Source organism: Lissotriton helveticus, chromosome 1_1 (assembly GCF_964261635.1).
Source record: "Lissotriton helveticus chromosome 1_1, aLisHel1.1, whole genome shotgun sequence".
Taxonomy (NCBI): domain Eukaryota; kingdom Metazoa; phylum Chordata; class Amphibia; order Caudata; family Salamandridae; genus Lissotriton; species Lissotriton helveticus.
In genome coordinates, this window is record NC_136057.1 from 974,215,950 (window position 1) to 974,238,352 (window position 22,403).

Here is a 22,403-nt window from a genome sequence, read left to right on the forward strand (position 1 = left end):
TGAGGAGAGTGGTTGGGTCCGGTCCTTGGAACTTTTGGAAATTTCACTGGACTACTTTGCAACCATCTGCTGCCTGGTGCTGTACCTGAGGTGAGGTGACGGGTGGCGCGCGGTGCTGCGTCGCGGGGGGCCCCAGCCCGGAGGCCCGGCACTAGCACCGCTGGTGCCCCGGGGTGGGGGTCCCGCCGCGCGTTGCTACGTGCTGCTGGCCCGTCCCTCACGGCTTGTTCCTGCTCCGGCGTATCCTGCCCCGGAGAAGGCGCCTCTCCGTGGGGATCGTTATGTCTGCGGACGTATGGAACTTGGCGGAACGGACCCAATGTGGCCCTTCCTTGCGGATGGTAATGGCGGAACTTGCGGCTCTTCACGCGACGGTGAGGGCCCAGGTCAATCATTTACTCTCGGCAGCAGATGGGATCATAGGACCGGGAGCAAGCCCTGACTTGATTTTTGAGACCTGGCAGCCGACCTGCCTCCTGTTGGGCGCCCTAGTGGCGCGTTTGGACCCGGTGCTGGAAGCTGTGCCTGCCCCCGACGAAATGGAACTCATCGTGTGTGCTGAGATTGGTGACTCTCTTACGTTCTCGGAAACATCGGTCCTACAGTTATTGGAACATTTCACTGCTTCCCTCTCCTGGACACTGTTGGCCCACACTATAATCTGTATCGGAACGAGTCGCACCCCCTCCCCAATCGGTCTCCCAACATGGCGGATGTAACGATGCTTGGCTTCGGTGACGGGGAGGGACATCGTTTGTGCAAGTCGTGTGCGTTGGGATCTGCTATTCCTCTCCCGTTTGCTGGCCCAAGCTCCGGCTGCTTCTGTGTGACTTTTGACTCCCCGGGGATGGGGCTTTACTTATCCGAGGGACTCGGCAACTTTGATAGACGGGGACAAGGCTGAGATTGTGGGTTGAATTGTTTACGATGGATCTATTGGTAACGGGACTGCTTCATTAACAGACGGATTCCGGGGCGGGGGGTTTGTAGTTTCCCCCGGGGCATTTTTGTATGGTGGACAACTTTATTCGTGCTGGCTTAGGGGGGCCCCCTTTGTTAGGGCGGGGGGGAGAGACCGGGAGCGCATAGACTATCGCCCTCCTCCACTTCCCCGTTGGGTGGGGTTTCCTTTCTTTCTCCTTTTTCTCTGTTTCTTCTATATTTCGGGTTTGGTTCTCGGGCGACAGGCACACTGCTGGGGGGGGCCGTAGTCATCTGCAGGGGTGCAGGGTGGGGGGTTGGGGGAGGGGATTTTTCGTTTTTATTTTTGTTTCTATGGCCTTTTTTCTCTTCTCTTATCTTTCTTTGTCTTTTTCTTTTTCTGGGTCAGTGCAGTGGGTTTCCTTTGGTATCAATCACTGCTTTTTCATCTGTGCCTCAATTTTCGTGGTGTTCTCTGGGTCTTAGGGCAGGTGACTAGCAGGCGCGAATTGACCGTAATATTCCCTCACATCCTGAACAGCCTGTTCCAGCGCCATTGATTTGACCGATTACTGTTTACTGTTGACACGTTTACTATTCTGCCTGCCGTTTTTCGCTGCTGGGAAATTGTTCGGCACCTGATCCTTCCATCCTATACTATAAAATAAAAACCTTTTACATCCTGTTTTTCTAATTGTGCTGTTCAGTGACCAAGAGTACGCTAGCATGGTGATTCTGCTCCCCGAGGTGCTGCATGTGATTAAAAATTGCTCTCTGTTAATCTAACTGCTTAGCGGCCAGCCCCGGGGGTTGTAGGCCCATATTTGTATTTGGTTGAAATGTCAATAAAGGTTTTCAAATAAATAAATAAATAAATAAATAAATAAATAAATAAAATGTCCACAGCATGCGGTACCATCACTATGAGATCAGAACCCAGCACGAGCCCCGCCGATTGTCTAATTGAGACCGCAGCAGCCGCTGTAGCCCTTAGACAGCTCGGCAACGCTCTCGCCACGTTGTCAAGCATAGCAGAGAAATAAGCGCAAGGTCTCTGTTTCCCTCCAAAACATTGAGTTAGGACAGACAACGCGCAACCTTTCGTCTCATGTACATAAAGCACAAAAGGCTTCTGGTAATCAGGAGTTCCCAAAACAGGTGCAGAACACAAAGCAGTTTTAGGGACTCAAAAGCTTCTTGACATGCTGGAGTCCAGGGTAGGGGTTCGCGCACCTCCTTAGTAGTCAGATATAGAAGGAGTTTGGTTAGTAAGGCATAATTGGGTATCCACTGGCGACAATACGAGGTTATGCCCAAAAATGCGCGCACCTCTCGCTGCGTGTTAGGTACAGCCATGTTAGTTATCGCCTTGATGCGCTCCGGTGTCAACCTCCTCCCCTCCTTCGATAGGAGATGACCTAAGTAGGTAACCTCCTGTCGACAGTATTGAAATTTAGAAAGGGACACTTTGTGTCCATTTCGAGCCAAATGGTGCAACAATTTAACCGTGGCATCTCGACACCCATCTTCGGTGTCAGAAGCTATTAAAAGATCGTCTACATATTGCAATAAAACATTGCCCTTGGGGAGTTCCAAATCATCCAATTGAGCCTTCAAAGCCAGACTATAAATGCTGGGGCTCTCGGTATAGCCTTGAGGAATTCTGAAAAATCTGAAGCTGCGGCCAGCCAATGAGAATCCGAAAAGATGACGGCTGTCAGGGTGTACCGGGATACTAAAGAAAGCATTTTTCAAATCCAAAACAGAGAAATATCTATCTGTGGGAGGGATCATTGTCAAAATCGTTGTAATGTCAGAGACCACCGGATATTGAGGTTCAACCACCTTATTAATGTGGCGTAAATCAATCACGAAACGATAAACATCAGGTGCACCATCACATGCATCAGCAGAGGGTCTTTTAAGAATCGGGAGAATGGGGCTATTACAAATGTTAGAGGCCGTCTCCTCCACTACACCCGACCGTATCAAATCCTGTATTATTTGTAGCAAAGCCGTTTCACCATCCCTAGATATTTTATACTGCGGTATTCGGGGCAATCGGGCTCCCACCTTAACCTTGATGGACACGGGGGCAATATCCACCTTTCCCACATCAGTATCACCACTGGCCCACAAAGTCTCCGGAATCCCCGCAAACTCAGCTGGAAGAGGGTCGTCTTTTGAGAAGCACTGTTGCGCACGCGCGACAGTAGGACCCAAAGTGAGGTACACACCGTCCGGAGAACAGTAAATGGTGGAAGACAATCTCTTCAACAAATCCAAACCCAGCAAATTCTCGCCACAATTCGAAGTCAAAAGGAAAGGAGAGTCAATGGTGAAAGGGCCAATCGTAAGTGTAAGAGGCTTAGAAATGGGGCTAATTACCAGAGTATCTGAGAACCCAACGGAAACATTATTCCTGCCAGACAGAGCCGCCCCTGGGACCTGAGAACGTGCTACAGAACTTTTCATAGCACCCGTGTCCACCAAAAATTTCTGAGGAGACCCCAACAAATCCGCAGTTACATAGGGTCCTCGTTGATCAACATCCACAGAAACTGGTCCCATGCTCTGTCCTAGGCTGTCCTAGTTATGGGAGAAGCCAGTCATGTCATCCATGTGTATGCGTCGTGGTAGTACTGTCTGTCTCTGTCATGGTCACCCTCACTTTGAAAATGTTGTCGATCCCTCTCTCCGTCAAAGCAATTTCTCCCTGGTCGCCTTCCTTCATCAAACTGTCTGTCATCCCTGCAAAATTCACCACGACCTCTACCTCTGCCTGGTCCAGCATTGGACCGAGGCTCCGGATAATCTCTCCACCAGTGCCCCTCCTTTTTGCAGTTCGCACACTGATTCGGCCCCAGACTCTCTCTCTTCTCTCCCCTTCCATAACTACTTCCACCTCGACCCGCTACCATAGGTGAGGCTCCACGTCCCCAACCCTTCGACACCTGCTGCAACAGCACCCTTGTCTTCAAGTCTTTGGCTTTCTTTTCCTGTCTGTCTTCGTTCTCGTTCTCTCTATGTTCATAATACTGAGCCATACTCAGAATACCAGAGGGGGTGGACGTCGTCCACGTATTCTCCGATGCCTGCAATCTAGCCGCTATTTCTGGTAACAAGTTAGTTACGAACCTATTCACGAAAAGTCGCAAGCCCCCATCCTGAGAGAGATCCTGACCACTAAAATCCAAAAAGGCTTCCTCGAAACGAGTGAAGAAATCCGAAACCGCTTCGTGCTTTTTTTGTCTACATGCAGTGACTTATCCCAATCTACCTTCTTTGGAGGAATAAGAGAGTGCATACATTTTATTATTCGCCCCGGTAATGCTAAGATCTCAAGTTTCGGTTTTTCCCCTGGCTTCCGTTCCTTATCCCAGTCCTTAAATTCCTCCCAAGTACCTCCCAATTCCTCCGCATGATCTGTACCCTTCACCTGCCTCCACACATCCACCGGAACCAGCAATCCAAAGAACAATTCTATGTCAGCTAAAGTCATGACCGTCGAGGAAGCTGCTTCCGTCAATTTTTTGTAATAAGCAGTCGGGTTTTTTCTAGAGTCGGGCAACTGCGCCTTCAGCGCCAACACCTCGCTCCGTTTCCAAGGCGTGTATACCCACTGTTCCTGGAAACGAGCCTCTACACGAGCTCTGGTCACATTATTAGTTACTGGGTCTACCACTTCAGGCACTTCAGGATGGAAAATAGGGTGAACTTCGCGCATTGGGTGCGCTCCAAACAAATAGGGCCCTCCTGCTGACGGCAATTCATTTCTATATTCCAGCAAAATCCGCAGATTCTGTAACACATCTCTCATACTAGTATTAGCCCTATAGGCTCTGTCCTTAATGTCATAAAGAACCTGGGGCGCCGTTCCACCATAACCCTGATCCCAAAACGCTATCAGCGTCGTTGACATATGCCATAAAGCATGCTGCTGCTGTGATGTATTCCTATAGGTTCTGTATCGATCCCCCTATTCCTGACCCTGTTCTAGTTAACAAGTTAACTAGCAGCCATCCCATGATGCAGAAACCGTTATCTGATGAAGCCACACCACGGCACAGGAACGTGTTATCTGATTAGGTCATAACGCTTGCCATCTAATTAGACAAGCGATATTCCTCCAGCCCCTGATAAGGCATACGGAGTTCTCAAAACAAATCAAACCTATGACAACCTGGGAAAAACCCTGCGGCCATTGTTTTGATTTCACCGAGAACTTCAGCAAAAGAATGTGCTAACGACCAGCTCGTATGACATCCTTATTGACGTATCTATGTCCATCCTTACGTCAATCTCGGCACCTTACAGGTATAAATATTACCGGTATTGCCTTAAGCAAACACACGCGGTGGTGACGAGATCGGAGCAGCCAGACTTGCCGAAGCCCAGAGCAGAGCAGACCCCTCTGGCGCAGCCCCGCCTTCCTGACGCGCTGAGAACGAGACGCTGCTTTCTCCTGCCGAGAAATCCAGCTCCGGCGCTTCCGAGCAGCCCTCGCAGGCAGCCTGGAATATCGAGACCAGAGACGAGAGATACCATCGCTCATTCATCCTAGATTCCAGGTACAGAACTGAATAACCCCTTGCAGAGAATTCTTGAGTCAGTCACTTGGCAAAACAAACTTAACTTAAACTGCTACTTTCTATTCCCGCCCACGTATTAGGCTTAGGTCAGGTACACTGGGGTAGGCGTAGTTAGAAACACCAGTTGAGTACGGTTAGTCAAATGTATATATGTATGTATCTATTTTATCCATTTTAAACCTGCATATGGCTTAGAAACCATATAAATGTTTTTACAGTATTATTTTATACTTCTGCTTTTATTGTATGCACTTTACTTAACCATAAGTATTGCGATAATATCGATCCATTTCTCTTGTATGAGAAAAGAGACTGATCAATAAATACCATCTTTTATTGAACACGCCCGTCTCTTCCTTTTCTCTACAATCTGGTGAGACTAAGAATGCACGTACTGACTGAGTAAAATAAGTTGTCTTTTGTTTTCACACGACTCTAGAGATACACTCTTGATTAGGGGAGAGCAAAGTTGTCATGTTCTATGGTTGTCAGAAACTAAATCCCTTCTTGTCTATCCAGGGAGGTTCAACTCCTCCTTGCCTATTCGAGAAAGTTTCTAGTGAACTCTGAGCTAGCTGGCAAACCCAAAACTTTAAGTCTAATATCGACAATAGAAGACCTAGTTAACGTCTGGTCTAGGCCTATACTATTGAAGGTATTATTCCAATGCGCAGAGCCTATTGGGATAATAGGAACTACACTACATGGCGCCCAAACGTTTGGAAAGGCGATAAAACTAACGCAAGACATTAGAGTAACTCAGTCGTGCTTTTTCACTCAGACCCCTTTTTTCCCATAATACTCCAAAGACGTCTGGAGTGGGTGAAAGGTAATATCCGCCAAACCTCGCAGGAGGAAACTCCTATGTATGGTTCTTGGTTTAGTCAACGTTGAAGGATACACTGTTCCAAAATATTGTGCATCTAATCTTTGTTTCCATAAGAAACCTGATCTGCAAACAAACAGAATAACCTTCCTGTCGGTTAAATGGTAGACAGTGATGAAGAAAGAGAGACAGCTAGATTAGCAGCTGAACTCGTAGCAGCTGATAATACTATGCAAGAAGCAGACCCGGATATAATACTTATCCCGGTCAACAAAAGGAAATCTATAACTTTAAAACTTATAGAAAATGGACTGACACCTAGAGGTGGCACAGTCATATTCGTAATTGAGGCACACGAATATCGGCAGACACAGGTATTCTATTCATGGATACACTTTCCAGCAGCGAACGCTGTAACAAAGCACTTCCACTATTACAAAACAGAGGAACCTCCTGATGAATACACTCCTTTCGAGGAGGTGGAAGTACCACTTAAATTTCAAGAGCACGCGCTCTTGTTTAATGGCGTCCTAAAACACAATAATCACATCACCAGGAGCAACGTGGCCGGTCCTAGCCGGATACACACCACATCCAGACATCGACGGGATGTCTGCAGCAGCTCTTTTAATACAACTAAAACAATTAATAAAAGTACATAGACAATTAGTCCAATATGTAATGCGGACTTCAACAATCCAACCAGCAATTAAAATTCCACAGCTGACCCCACATCAGGGGAACACAAATAAAATTACACCACAGAACATACAGTCCTGCCTAGGTAAAGTACCAGCTAAACGGGAACAAATACCATTCTGGTTAGCACAAAAAATCACCCAAATAGAGGCGGTGTTTCCAGACACCACCCCGTTAGAAAAACACAGGATTCTGACTATCTGTCTTCCAATGGGAATCGCACCACACGTGGAGGACTGTGACACTTGGGGTACAGTCTTTGCTTCCATTTACACAAAAACGCATGGTGTTCCATCCATCTCGTTAATACCAGATGTGCTAAAACAAATTCAAGATGAATACGGTCCAGAACCCGCTTTAACTCTTGGTATGAAATTACTGAAAGACTTCAAGCAGGTCTCGGCTATACTACTAGCCAACATAAAGGGAGAAGCAGCAAACGTGGCGATCCGCCAGAGGTTAAAAGAAACAGATATAGCAGACCAACCAGCTGAAATTGCCAGAATCATAGAAAAATCCTATGAGGAACTAGGTAGAGATAGTTTAGGTGGAATACCAGTAAAACCCCGACTGATTGAAAGTCCTGAAAAAGTATTTTTTAATAATAATTTAACATCACAAAACAAGAGCAGGGATGGAAACAAACAATCCAATCCTAAAGAAAAGAAATTCCAGTCCAGAGGAAGGTCTCCTCGGTGGAGAGAAAAATCTCCAAACCAAGGACACAGGTCTGCCCAAAGTGAGCCCTCTGGGAAAAAATACAACCTTAGAAATAGGGATAATATAAAGAAACCTGATAGATATCAAGAAATTGATACACGCCCCTCTCAATCTTTTCAGACTTCCTCGCAGAAATCGGAAAGAAGAGGACGATCAGAACAAAGAGAAGAGCACGCCAAGTCCAAAGACAAGGAACCTGCTCATCTAAAAAAGAAATTACAATTTCAAAAAAGAAGGTAGCCAGTATTAAAGTAGTTAACAATGCCGAGAATACTGAGGACACAACTGAAAAACGGAGAATGGGCTCAGACAATGCTAGACAGCGCAGCAGAAGTGAGCATAGCTCGCAAAGTCCTTATGAATCATCTGGAGACAGTGGACACGAATGAATATCTTCAAGTGGAAACTGCAGACACCAGAGTTAGCAAACCTCACAAAATATATGAAATAACTTTACGTATAGAAGGGGATAAGACTAGAAAAATAAGGGGACTATTTTGGGATAATCTCTCCAAGGGCTATGACATCCTTCTAGCTGAAAAAGACTGGCCACCAGAGTTTGTCAGGGACTGCCCTCATGGCGAAGAAATAATTATGCCTGCCTTCTCAAATCATATCCCAATTCATAAAAAATACACACTTGCTAGAAAGTGGGCAGTAGCTCAAGCTCCTGCTTTATATAAAAATCATGTAGGATGGGATGAGGACTCTCCTCCTCACAAAATCCAGTTAAAAACACAACCTACTGCACAAAGACAGTACCCAATTAAGCAAGAAGCTAAAAAACAGGTAAAAGAAATCCTAGATCAACTAGAATACCAGGGGGTGATTGAAACTTGCACCTCACAAATGAACAACCCTTTGTTTCCGGTTTCCAAACCAGACAATACATATCGTCTAGTTTTGGATTACAGACACCTTAACTCATGTTGCAAAACTTTTGCAGTGCAAAACTCGCATAGTGCTGCACTAATGAATAACATAGTGCGCAAAAAATACAAAACAACATTAGACATCTCTAATGGATTCTTTTGTCAAAACATAGCACCAGAGAGCAGATATTTATCCGCATTCTCAATAAATGGCGCTCAAAAACAATTCTGTCGGTTACCCCAGGGGTTCAAGAACAGCCCAGGATTATTCTCAGCGAGGGTAACAGAGTTACTACAAACATATGATGATGAAGCATTATCTTATGTCGACGACATATACCTAACAGATGATGACTTGGATACTCACTTGAAGAGAGTGAACACCATAATACTTGGGTTCGCAGCAGAGGGTTACAAATTCAACTTTAAAAAATCTAGAATTGCCCATCTAACAGTCCTGTTCTTAGGATATGAATTATCAAGTGAAGGCAAAAGCCTGGCTGACAATTTCCTAGAGAAACGTGCCGTACTCCAAGCACCTAGAACACTAAAAAACCTTCAGTCAATTCTAGGCTTCCTAAATTTCGGAAGAACATACATTGCAAATTACGCAGAAAGGGTCAAGCCCCTTTATAGATCATAGATCTAATAAAACCAGATTTTAAAAGAACCAATTGGACTCACATACACACAGAAATTCTGAGATCCTTACAAACAGACATGTTAATAAAAACAAAATTAGAAACACGTGATAACACACGCAATCTTGTGATTCGAGTCATCCCAGGAAGATGCGGATTCACACACCTGACCTCTAATGAGGGAGAAAAGGTACCAATTGCATTCAACTCACACTTGTACACAGAAGCTGAAAAGAAATTCAGCATTAAATAAAACATTGTTCATGCAGTTCAAACCGCAATAGCTAGAGAAAAAGATAAAGCTGACGGTAGACGTATTACAGTCAGAACAGCAGAATCAGCCTTTGAGGCATTAACAACACCGTGTAATTTACCAACAACAGCATTGAATCCAAAGTGGATACAATGGGTGAATTCAATTACAACGGACAAAGTATACTACTACCTTGATCCAGAACTAAAGGAATTAAAAAATCTAGAATATGAAAGAATATTCCCTCTGCCAACCGACATTCTGCCTTTACGACAGTACGCTTGTGTAATCTATACAGACGGACATGCTCAACCCTCCGTTTGGGGAAAACAAGCATACAACCCCACATGTGAGATTACAAAAGAAGTGTGGCGCGGAGGTAAACTAAGACCTCTATTAACAAAAACACACTCAGTAGAAACTAATTCAGAACAACAGACTGAAATAATAGCATTGAAAATGGCGCTAGATAATGCAGATCGCAAATTCCCGACACTTATAGTGTCCGATTCATATTACTGCGTCAAATCATATAACAACGATTTGCAGAAATGGATTCAAAACGGTTACAAAGATGACACAGGTGCAACAATAAAGCAAAAACTGCTTTGGGAACAAATAGTTCTGTTACAAAAAGAACTACCAAAGACTCACGTGATACATACACTGAGTCATCAGCGTGATGGCGTTCATGTTGCAGGGAATTCATTGGCTGAGACAGCCACAGCGGTAGCAACAAAATCGGCTTCCGTAGCTAGAAAAAAGCGTACAATGAAATACATTGACGGTGAAACAGTGCTGGCGGTGAAAACGTCATCAAAAGGCGACTGCTCAGCGCTACCGATCAATTATCCACTCAATTATACATACATAATCGATGCAAACTCCGTCCCTTTTGCTCGAATCCCTGGAGTGGGGGATAGAGTAATTCCAAACATGGACAGGAGAACTTTGTTAATTGCAGACGCACATATGGGCGAGGGTCTCAGACACCTCAAACTAAAAGATTCTCTGGAAGAACTACAATCAGTGTACTGGTGGCCAGGCATGAGCCTGCGGACTCGCTCCTGACCGGTTGCTCCCTTGCTCCTCTCCCAGCACTGCTGCTGTCTTACTGGGGATCTTCACACCGCTAATTTTGTCACGGTATCGCCTGCATTGTGTTAATCATTGGGATCGACTGCATGTAACCAATTTGCGCTGTGTTTTAAAAACTATCATTGCTCAGAGCGCATGTGATTATAGCGCCGCCCGCCCTGCATTGCTTGTGTTTGTAGCGCCGCCCGCCTGCACTGCATTTAGCTATATTTGGCCACCTGGCAGCATCGTCTATTTTAATATTAATTTTAGCTGTCCCAGGCGACCTACTGCCCCTGCCTCGCCTCCCCTCACCTCCATCTTGTTTGCTGTTGTTGTTTTCCCTGCCCCTCCTCCCCGCTACCGCCTCCCAGCTGCTGACCCTCCCACCCACGTTCACAGAGCCTACCTCGTCCTTCCAGCCCCTGTGACCGCCCGGACTCGCTCCTGACCGGTTGCTCCCTTGCTCCTCTCCCAGCACTGCTGCTGTCTTACTGGGGATCTTCACACCGCTAATTTTGTCACGGTATCGCCTGCATTGTGTTAATCATTGGGATCGACTGCATGTAACCAATTTGCGCTGTGTTTTAAAAACTATCATTGCTCAGAGCGCATGTGATTATAGCGCCGCCCGCCCTGCATTGCTTGTGTTTGTAGCGCCGCCCGCCTGCACTGCATTTAGCTATATTTGGCCACCTGGCAGCATCGTCTATTTTAATATTAATTTTAGCTGTCCCAGGCGACCTACTGCCCCTGCCTCGCCTCCCCTCACCTCCATCTTGTTTGCTGTTGTTGTTTTCCCTGCCCCTCCTCCCCGCTACCGCCTCCCAGCTGCTGACCCTCCCACCCACGTTCACAGAGCCTACCTCGTCCTTCCAGCCCCTGTGACCGCCCGGACTCGCTCCTGACCGGTTGCTCCCTTGCTCCTCTCCCAGCACTGCTGCTGTCTTACTGGGGATCTTCACACCGCTAATTTTGTCACGGTATCGCCTGCATTGTGTTAATCATTGGGATCGACTGCATGTAACCAATTTGCGCTGTGTTTTAAAAACTATCATTGCTCAGAGCGCATGTGATTATAGCGCCGCCCGCCCTGCATTGCTTGTGTTTGTAGCGCCGCCCGCCTGCACTGCATTTAGCTATATTTGGCCACCTGGCAGCATCGTCTATTTTAATATTAATTTTAGCTGTCCCAGGCGACCTACTGCCCCTGCCTCGCCTCCCCTCACCTCCATCTTGTTTGCTGTTGTTGTTTTCCCTGCCCCTCCTCCCCGCTACCGCCTCCCAGCTGCTGACCCTCCCACCCACGTTCACAGAGCCTACCTCGTCCTTCCAGCCCCTGTGACCGCCCGGACTCGCTCCTGACCGGTTGCTCCCTTGCTCCTCTCCCAGCACTGCTGCTGTCTTACTGGGGATCTTCACACCGCTAATTTTGTCACGGTATCGCCTGCATTGTGTTAATCATTGGGATCGACTGCATGTAACCAATTTGCGCTGTGTTTTAAAAACTATCATTGCTCAGAGCGCATGTGATTATAGCGCCGCCCGCCCTGCATTGCTTGTGTTTGTAGCGCCGCCCGCCTGCACTGCATTTAGCTATATTTGGCCACCTGGCAGCATCGTCTATTTTAATATTAATTTTAGCTGTCCCAGGCGACCTACTGCCCCTGCCTCGCCTCCCCTCACCTCCATCTTGTTTGCTGTTGTTGTTTTCCCTGCCCCTCCTCCCCGCTACCGCCTCCCAGCTGCTGACCCTCCCACCCACGTTCACAGAGCCTACCTCGTCCTTCCAGCCCCTGTGACCGCCCGGACTCGCTCCTGACCGGTTGCTCCCTTGCTCCTCTCCCAGCACTGCTGCTGTCTTACTGGGGATCTTCACACCGCTAATTTTGTCACGGTATCGCCTGCATTGTGTTAATCATTGGGATCGACTGCATGTAACCAATTTGCGCTGTGTTTTAAAAACTATCATTGCTCAGAGCGCATGTGATTATAGCGCCGCCCGCCCTGCATTGCTTGTGTTTGTAGCGCCGCCCGCCTGCACTGCATTTAGCTATATTTGGCCACCTGGCAGCATCGTCTATTTTAATATTAATTTTAGCTGTCCCAGGCGACCTACTGCCCCTGCCTCGCCTCCCCTCACCTCCATCTTGTTTGCTGTTGTTGTTTTCCCTGCCCCTCCTCCCCGCTACCGCCTCCCAGCTGCTGACCCTCCCACGCTCCGCCCCCTCCACCATCCATTTATGGCCAATGCCTCCACGCGCAGCGTCCACGCGCTACGGCCTCGCCGAAGGTGCGCCAAAGGTAAGCCCGTCTACGCCCGTCCGCGCCTGGACCGCGCCCAGCGCCAGACCCCCTGTCCCTCGTCCCTCCCAGCCCCCCCGCATTTCCTACGATGCCGCCACCCTCCTAGCCCTTAACCCTGGTCGTGCCCCCAACTGCGTCCAAGCCGCTCCCGGACGCACCCATGGCCCGTTCTCCTGCTACTCCTGCAAATTCTGCGGCACAGACAACATCTCTGCTACGACCACAACACAGATTCCCAACCCCAACCACCTAGAATGCATCCTTCTCAACACCCGCTCGGTCCACAGGCACGCCATTGACCTTTGGAACCTACTAGACACCATCTCACCTGACGTCGCCTTCCTAACGGAAACATGGATGAACGCTTCCTCCGCCCCTGACATCGCCATCGCTATCCCTGATGACTATAAGATCACACGCAAGGACCGCACCGACCATACAGGAGGTGGAATAGCTATCGTCCATAAGAAATCCATCCGCATCTCAACCAGCTCTGACGTCAACCTCGCCAACTCCGAACACCTTCACTTCCAGATCCACATCGACCCCAAGACAACTCTTAGAGGCACCCTCCTCTACAGACCACCAGGACCCCGCGCAAAATTCAGTGAAGACATCACGGACTTCATCACCCCACACGCGCTCCCCTCCAAAGACTACATCCTCCTGGGAGACCTCAACTTCCACCTCGAAAAGATCAACGACCGCAACACCTCCACCCTCTTAGACAACCTCGCCAACCTCGGACTTAAACAACTGGTCACCTCCCCCACCCACATCGCAGGTCACACACTCGACCCTATCTTCACCTCCAGCAACCATGTCTCCTTCAGCCACACTACGGATCTCCTCTGGACTGACCACAGCTGCGTTCACTTCACCTACAATAAGCCGAAACCCATCAACCACCCCCAACCAACTCTGCAAAGAAACTGGAACAAAATCACCTTCGACCAGATCTCCTCATCGCTTCTTCTGAACCCCCCAGCCCTCGCTTCTAACGCCAACGAAGCCGCCTCCAACCTCACCCTTTGGTTATCCAACACCGCCGACACCTTAGCACCACTGAAAAAACGTCATCACAATCTTGGCAACAAGAAGGCCTCATGGTTCAACGATGACCTCAAGAAATCCAAGAAACTGTGCCGCTCCCTTGAAAAGGCCTGGAAAAAGACCCATCCACCAGCAACAAGGACGCCTTCAAAAGCGCCATTCGTACTCACCACCAACTGATCCGAAAAGCCAAGAAAACAGCATTCAAGGACCGACTTGACAACAACGCCCACAACAGCAAGGAACTTTTCAACATCGTCAAGGAATTTTCCAACCCCTCGGCCAACTCCAACGACATCACCCCCTCTCAAACCCTCTGCGACTCCCTAGCCTCTTTCTTCCACAACAAGATTGCTGACATCCACAACAGCTTCGACAACCAACCCGGAAGCCAACCCACCCTACCATCTGCTGACCATCTTCCCCCCGTTAACACCCTTAACGCCTGGAACCCAATCTCCACTGAGGACACCATCCGCCTGATGAACTCCATCCACTCTGGATCCCCCACAGACCCATGCCCTCACCACATCTTCAACAAAGCAGACTCCGTCATAGCTCCGCACCTCCGAGACATCATCAACTGCTCCTTCAACTCCGCCACCTTCCCGGAAGACTGGAAACACGCTGAACTCACCGCCCTTCTGAAAAAACCAACAGCAGACCCCACCGAACTCAAAAACTACCGCCCCATCTCGCTTCTTCCATTCCCGGCCAAAGTCATCGAGAAAGCTGTCAACAACCAGCTCGCCGCCTTCCTCGAAGCCAACAAATCACTCGACCCCTCACAATCTGGCTTCCGAGCCAAACACAGCACAGAGACCGCCCTCATCGCAGCAACAGACGACATTCGAACTCTACTGGACAACGGAGACACAGTCGCCCTCATCCTCCTCGACCTCTCTGCAGCCTTCGACACAGTCTGCCACAACACCCTTTTACAACGCCTCAGAAACATCGGAATCCAAGGAAAAGCACTAGAATGGATCACCTCGTTCCTCACCGGAAGAACCCAGAGAGTCCGCCTCCCACCATTCAAGTCCGAGGCCTCTGAAATCATCTGCGGCGTACCACAAGGATCCTCACTCAGCCCCACCCTCTTCAACGTATACATGAGCCCCCTTGCGGCCATCGCTCGCCAACACAATCTCAACATCATCTCCTACGCGGATGACACTCAACTGATCCTTTCTCTCACCAGGGACCCCAGCACCGCCAAAACTAACCTACACGAAGGAATGAAAGAAGTCGCAGAATGGATGAAACAAAGCCGTCTGAAACTGAACTCAGACAAAACAGAAGTCCTCATCTTAGGTACATCCCCCTCTGCTTGGGACGACTCCTGGTGGCCGGAAGCCCTCGGAAAAGCACCCATCCCGACAGACCACGCACGGAACCTAGGCGTCATCCTGGATTCTTCACTCTCAATGAACAGACAAGTCAGCGCCGTATCCTCTTCCTGCTTTAACATCCTTCGCATGCTCAGAAAAACTTTCCGCTGGATCCCCTCCGAAACAAGGAAAACAGTCACCCATGCTCTGGTCACGAGCCGACTAGACTACGGAAACACCCTCTACGCAGGCACAACCGCTAAACTCCAGAAGAAACTCCAACGAATCCAAAACGCCTCAGCCAGGCTCATATTAGACATCCCACGCAACGAACACATCTCTGGTCACCTTAGAGACCTCCACTGGCTACCCGTCAATAAGAGGATCACTTTCCGACTGCTTACCCACGCACACAAATCACTCTACGACATCGGACCAGATTGCCTCAACTCTCGACTGTCCTTCTACACCCCCTCCCGCCAACTTCGCTCTTCCAGCCAAGCCTTCGCCACTGTACCTCGCATCAACAAGACCACCATGGGAGGCAGATCCTTTTCTTACCTGGCTGCCAAAACATGGAACTCACTCCCCGCTTACCTTCGCCTCACCCAGAATCACCTAGCTTTCAGAAAGCAGCTTAAAACATGGATATTTGACAAATAATCCTCCTCCCCTTTCCTTAGCGCCTTGAAACCCTCTGGGTATGTAGCGCGCTATACAAATTTTATGACTTATGACTTATGACTCATCATCACATTTTTGTAAAAAAATGCCCGGACTGCAACAGAGATCGCAGCGGCGAGAGAAACGGTGTAATACCATGGCGTTTCACTCCAGAAAGGATCAACAGTAAAAAGCAAAGCGTCCGATTAACATATACAGGCTAGTTTCCACTTATAATGTAGATCCCCAGCACTCGGCTGACGTCTGGACTGTTATACAAAGATTTGTGAGTCTAAATGGCATATACGCTAGGAGCATGCTACGTTTGACCAATGTTTTCACTTTAGCCCTCAAGCTTGTGGGGAAGCACGGCCAAATGAGCATAGCGAAGCGGGATTCTTCTCACTTCCTTCCTGAGGGATACGGGATGGTGTAAAGAAAAAACCAAGGCATAAAGCTATCTATAACGGAAAGGATATTAGGTTCGGGAGCTGGGTGGGTCAAACATCTAATAAGTGTCCAACGTAGTCTAAATAACCTGCCAAGAAATTCTCTGAGGGGATTCAGTCCGTACGAATTATTGTTTGTAACTAGGATGTTAGTCTTAGATCTTGACAGTCAGACTTCAGTGGTGAAGGAAAAAAGCTTTGATATCAAAGATCGTTTGGCTATTTTACAGGACTTAAACAAAACAAGAAAAGACCTGAGCAACATAAAGTTGAAACAGCAGCCAACAACCACTGAAGAACCACCACCTGTCCCAGCAAGACCTGTCTGGATTCCAAAAGTCGGGGATCTAGTCAGAGAAAAGATCGCAGTAAAGAAGGAATTTGGGCCTTCTTACAGAAAAGCAGTTCCTGTCTTGTCTATCAACGGGACAAGATCAGTTGTACTACCGCTGCTTGCTGGTAAAAAGGAGAACCGAGTTGTATCCATCGACCTGGTAAAACAACAATCATGTGGCCGATAACAAACAGTAGGCCAAGAGGACTCCCGATAAGTAGTAGAACACCAAGGTTTGCTACTAATACAGAGGTCCTAACTAAGAGGCTAATCACATTCGAAACGCCTACAGAAGAACAACAAGGACTATGCAACAATGCATTGGAACTCAGACCTCTAAAAACCCAAATAAAAACATTTAGTACAGACACACCAACCTACAATGAAGTAACAAACGGATATGCAAGAAACAGTAATCCTGAAGCAATTGGAACAATTGACAGAACTGCATCCGGCTACTTCATAAACTTTGAGGATTCCTCTGAAGACCTCACTGAATCAAAAACACAGCCATCAACAAAAACCTTTAAAGATAAAGCGAAAGAACTTTTGAAACATCTGAAAGAAACATATCTAATTTCTCCATGGATTGAATTTTGGGTGGGTTTTGGTGCATTTATCCTCATACTTTGGCTCATCATGGTACTAACTTTGGGACGCTTCATTGAGGGAAAATATGCTAAAATGGACACAGCAAGTCAGAAAATCAACTTGATCCTCAAGCCACACACATCTTCACACGTCGAGAAAAGAGAACTTTCTTCAGTCAACTTCACAGCCAATCCTATACCGGGTGGGGTAGCATGGGACAATACTGACTACGAAATTTATGGTCCGGTTGAGATCCTGAAATATCCACACCAAATTAAGATCTCGTTGAGTGACTTTGTAAAACCAAGCTCATTTGCTGATGATTGGGACTTTGAAAGTATAAATAATATGATGTCTGACTTAGTGATGTCTGCTAAATTTACCAAACATGATTATTTGCAGGGTTCGACTAATTATGATAGTATGTACTGTTACAACCACTATGGTAACCATTTTCTACATAAATCTGCACAACCTAGAAATGTTTTAAATTATAATCAATGGGAACATTGTGCAACCCCTCCAAAAGGAAGCTCAAGAACCTTTTATGACAAATATTCATACTTTTCAGGGTTCAACACAAGTAATGCTGAAACATTTTATTTCAAATTGTCAAATAAGACAGGGACAAAGACCATGCTAACAAACACGAAATTGATATATTCAGACTCATTTTTTGAACAAATGAATACTTTTGGTTTTGATTATTGGGACAAAAATGTTCAAGTAAAAAGTGTTTGGGGTACAAAAGAATGGCAAGTACAAGGTATAGAATCATTGTTTAGAGCCTGCATGATCCCAGAACAAATTATATTTTTGAATGACACTGTTCAACAAACTACCTGTCTTGGCCTAGCCAAAATCAAAGACTTAAATAAACCGTCTATTCCAAAGCCAACAATGAACAGCAATAGCTCTACAGATGAAGAGATAGACATAAACTATGTATTAAACCAAAACAGAACACATCCTGATTGGAAACAATGGTTAATCTGGCCCACAGATACTAATAACTGTCAAGATAGATTCCTGAACAAAACACAGGGGTTCACATTGACCAGGCCAGACCCTAGATATTCCCAAAGACAACACCCAGGGATAATAACCACCTACAGTGTGGGCAAATTATGCCTTCAATGGCTACAAACTTCCACACTGACAGAAATTAAGCAACACCTAACTTTACTTACTGATGGTGCTGACTTGCGTGATTTCATTATGGGACCGCGCAAACAGCGTCAGAAACGTTTCATAGCAGCCTCTGTATATGCAGCTTACAACGAGGCCTGGAAGGTGACTCAAATTGAGACAGCAGAAAGTATACGGGAAATTGACCGTATTAATTTGGAAAAATCACTTTCTGTAGTGGACAATGGGTTAATGACTCTGTCCTCCAGAATTTTTTCTCTGGACAGCATTGTGTCTTCAGCAATCGACATAATATCGCAAGACTTACTGTTGTTACAACACGGTCAGTCTCAATTGCGTTCTATTGTACAGCTTGGCTGGACGTTACAAAATCTGCGTTCAGGCTATGTGCCTTGGCGTTTAATCAACACAACGTCACTATTCAATATCTTTAACCTTACTGATAAACAAATCAGTATGGCACAGAAGGGTGCTGATTATACAATCCTGAGCATTGAGAAACTCGAGAGATTACCAGTGACAATGTCAGAACGACCTGTCAGTGAATGGATAATACATGGGATAATTAATATTCCAATATCAACCTTCAGGTTTCAATACTGCCAAAAATATATACAGGCTGGCATGTACGAAAAATTGGGAAAAGGGTACATTAAGACAACATGGAACTTGCCCTATTCACATGCATGTGTCAGTAATAAAGGACAGAAAGTGTTTCTTAGTGGCAATAATTGTGCGATGTCACTAAGCGGTACACTTCTGTGTAATGGAATTAGTTTGCATGGAGCCTGTGAAGGGAACTCAAATAACCTTTCATGTCACCAGCTAGGCGCACCTGCAACAGAGATAGAACCATTCTTTAAAAGACTCTATAATGGGAGTTACATTCTAATTGTGGATCGCAGATGTTGTAGTTTACTGCCCGGGACTCCTTATCTCATAACTACGACTGCGAAGGTCATGTGCTGTGGACACTCACTGTTCCCCAGCTCCTTTCCAGACAGGGAGGCAAGGGCATGGCCTAACTTGAAAATTACTTCTATACGAATAGATACTTTAAGCAGAATGAAAACAGTGCTTCTTCAGACGCCGACCAAACTCACGTCATCAAAAGAAACGTATGATCTCCTAGTCGCAAGGACGACTGCAGAGATTCACTCATTGTTATCAACTAATTCCCCCATACATTTCGCAGAAATCCTGAATGAAATCTTAAATATTTCTGATACCAGTGGAGTCTCAAAGGTATTTAAGACAGCATTTTCAATGGCATTAACACCATTCAAAGCCATACTGGGTATTTTTCCAGATTTCGTCCATTCGATTTTTGGCGGACTTCCCCTCATTTTGGGACTAATTGCAGGAATCCTATTCTTGGTCCTAATATTTCGTTATGGCAAACCATGTCACAGACAAAACACCTGCGACAAGGGAAGAAACAATCCGAGCCATTGGATACCGGGACCGGATATCAAAAATCCTGGGACTATCCCGGCTTAGAGACCTGAACATGACTTGGTTTCTTTCATTTCGACCAATGTGGCATCGATGTGTTTTACCTGTATTAAGGTGCCTGCTGTGCGGAGAAGAATGCGTGTTGGACACCTGTCTGACGCTACAATCGGATGCGCCTATGGATGCAGAAACATTGTTGGGTCCGATAAAGGCTCATGCTTTGTGCTGCCCTCAACGGCTACCAATCCTGATGACGGCATTCGTGGAAACTTCACCACTACGATTAAGGGGTAGTGAAGTTCAAGATGAAAGCAGCATCGATCAGGTACGACCTTCTGTCAGCAATACTAATCAAAACGTCAATGGAGACAATCATGCGCACGAATGCATGGTTACACCTTTTTCCGAGTTAGTGGAACTCTCCCAGGAAGCTGTTGACAGCTTTTTCGACAGTCTAAATGATATGATGTTCTCACCAGAGCAGAAATAACGACTTTTGAGCAAGCTAGCACACGGCGTTCCCTGAATTTGGCCTTCAACTAGAATAGCAAAATAACATGAACAATTTTCCCTCCAGTTCACGGACAGTGATTTTTTCAGCAGCCCCAAAATATTTTTACGATTTTTCGGGACACTTATCTTCTGCTTAAAGTAAGAACTATTCTTAGAGAACTAAAATTTCTATTTTTAGAAACTTTATAGACATTAGCTGCCCGCTGATATGTTCATAATTATTTTTATTCTGTGATGAAATGGTCTCGAACCTTTTTCTTCTGTATTAAGAGCCATTTCATGTGTAAATTCTCATATACCAATTAGCAATAATGTATACATATGCGTGATTACTTTAGCATTATTCTACAGCTTGAGTGCATATAATACATGTGACTGTTTTTTCCGTATATTAGATAATTTCGAAATGCATTATATGTATTTTGGGGTGGTAAGGTATACACGATACTCTACAGTATGTTTTACTATGCCTAGATTCGTAAACATGGCCATAGTTAGCGTGGAGTGGGTGTGATGTATTCCTATAGGTTCTGTATCGATCCCCCTATTCCTGACCCTGTTCTGGTTAACAAGTTAACTAGCAGCCATCCCATGATGCAGAAACCGTTATCTGATGAAGCCACACCACGGCACAGGAACGTGTTATCTGATTAGGTCATAACGCTTGCCATCTAATTAGACAAGCGATATTCCTCCAGCCCCTGATAAGGCATACGGAGTTCTCAAAACAAATCAAACCTATGACAACCTGGGAAAAACCCTGCGGCCATTGTTTTGATTTCACCGAGAACTTCAGCAAAAGAATGTGCTAACGACCAGCTCGTATGACATCCTTATTGACGTATCTATGTCCATCCTTACGTCAATCTCGGCACCTTACAGGTATAAATATTACCGGTATTGCCTTAAGCAAACACACGCGGTGGTGACGAGATCGGAGCAGCCAGACTTGCCGAAGCCCAGAGCAGAGCAGACCCCGCTGGCGCAGCCCCGCCTTCCTGACGCGCTGAGAACGAGACGCTGCTTTCTCCTGCTGAGAAATCCAGCTCCGGCGCTTCCGAGCAGCCCTCGCAGGCAGCCTGGAATATCGAGACCAGAGACGAGAGATACCATCCCTCATTCATCCTAGATTCCAGGTACAGAACTGAATAACCCCTTGCAGAGAATTCTTGAGTCAGTCACTTGGCAAAACAAACTTAACTTAAACTGCTACTTTCTATTCCCGCCCACGTATTAGGCTTAGGTCAGGTACACTGGGGTAGGCGTAGTTAGAAACACCAGTTGAGTACGGTTAGTCAAATGTATATATGTATGTATCTATTTTATCCATTTTAAACCTGCATATGGCTTAGAAACCATATAAATGTTTTTACAGTATTATTTTATACTTCTGCTTTTATTGTATGCACTTTACTTAACCATAAGTATTGCGATAATATCGATCCATTTCTCTTGTATAAGAAAAGAGACTGATCAATAAATACCATCTTTTATTGAACACGCCCGTCTCTTCCTTTTCTCTACAATCTGGTGAGACTAAGAATGCACGTACTGACTGAGTAAAATAAGTTGTCTTTTGTTTTCACACGACTCTAGAGATACACTCTTGATTAGGGGAGAGCAAAGTTGTCATGTTCTATGGTTGTCAGAAACGAAATCCCTTCTTGTCTATCCAGGGAGGTTCAACTCCTCCTTGCCTATTCGAGAAAGTTTCTAGTGAACTCTGAGCTAGCTGGCAAACCCAAAACTTTAAGTCTAATATCGACAATAGAAGACCTAGTTAATGTCTGGTCTAGGCCTATACTATTGAAGGTATTATTCCAATGCGCAGAGCCTATTGGGATAATAGGAACTACACTACACTGCATCAGAGGCTCATAATCCTTCATTGTGGACCAGATGTCTTCCAGTATGTAAATAGGACTCCTAGCCAACTGACAAGCCTGATTAGCCACTA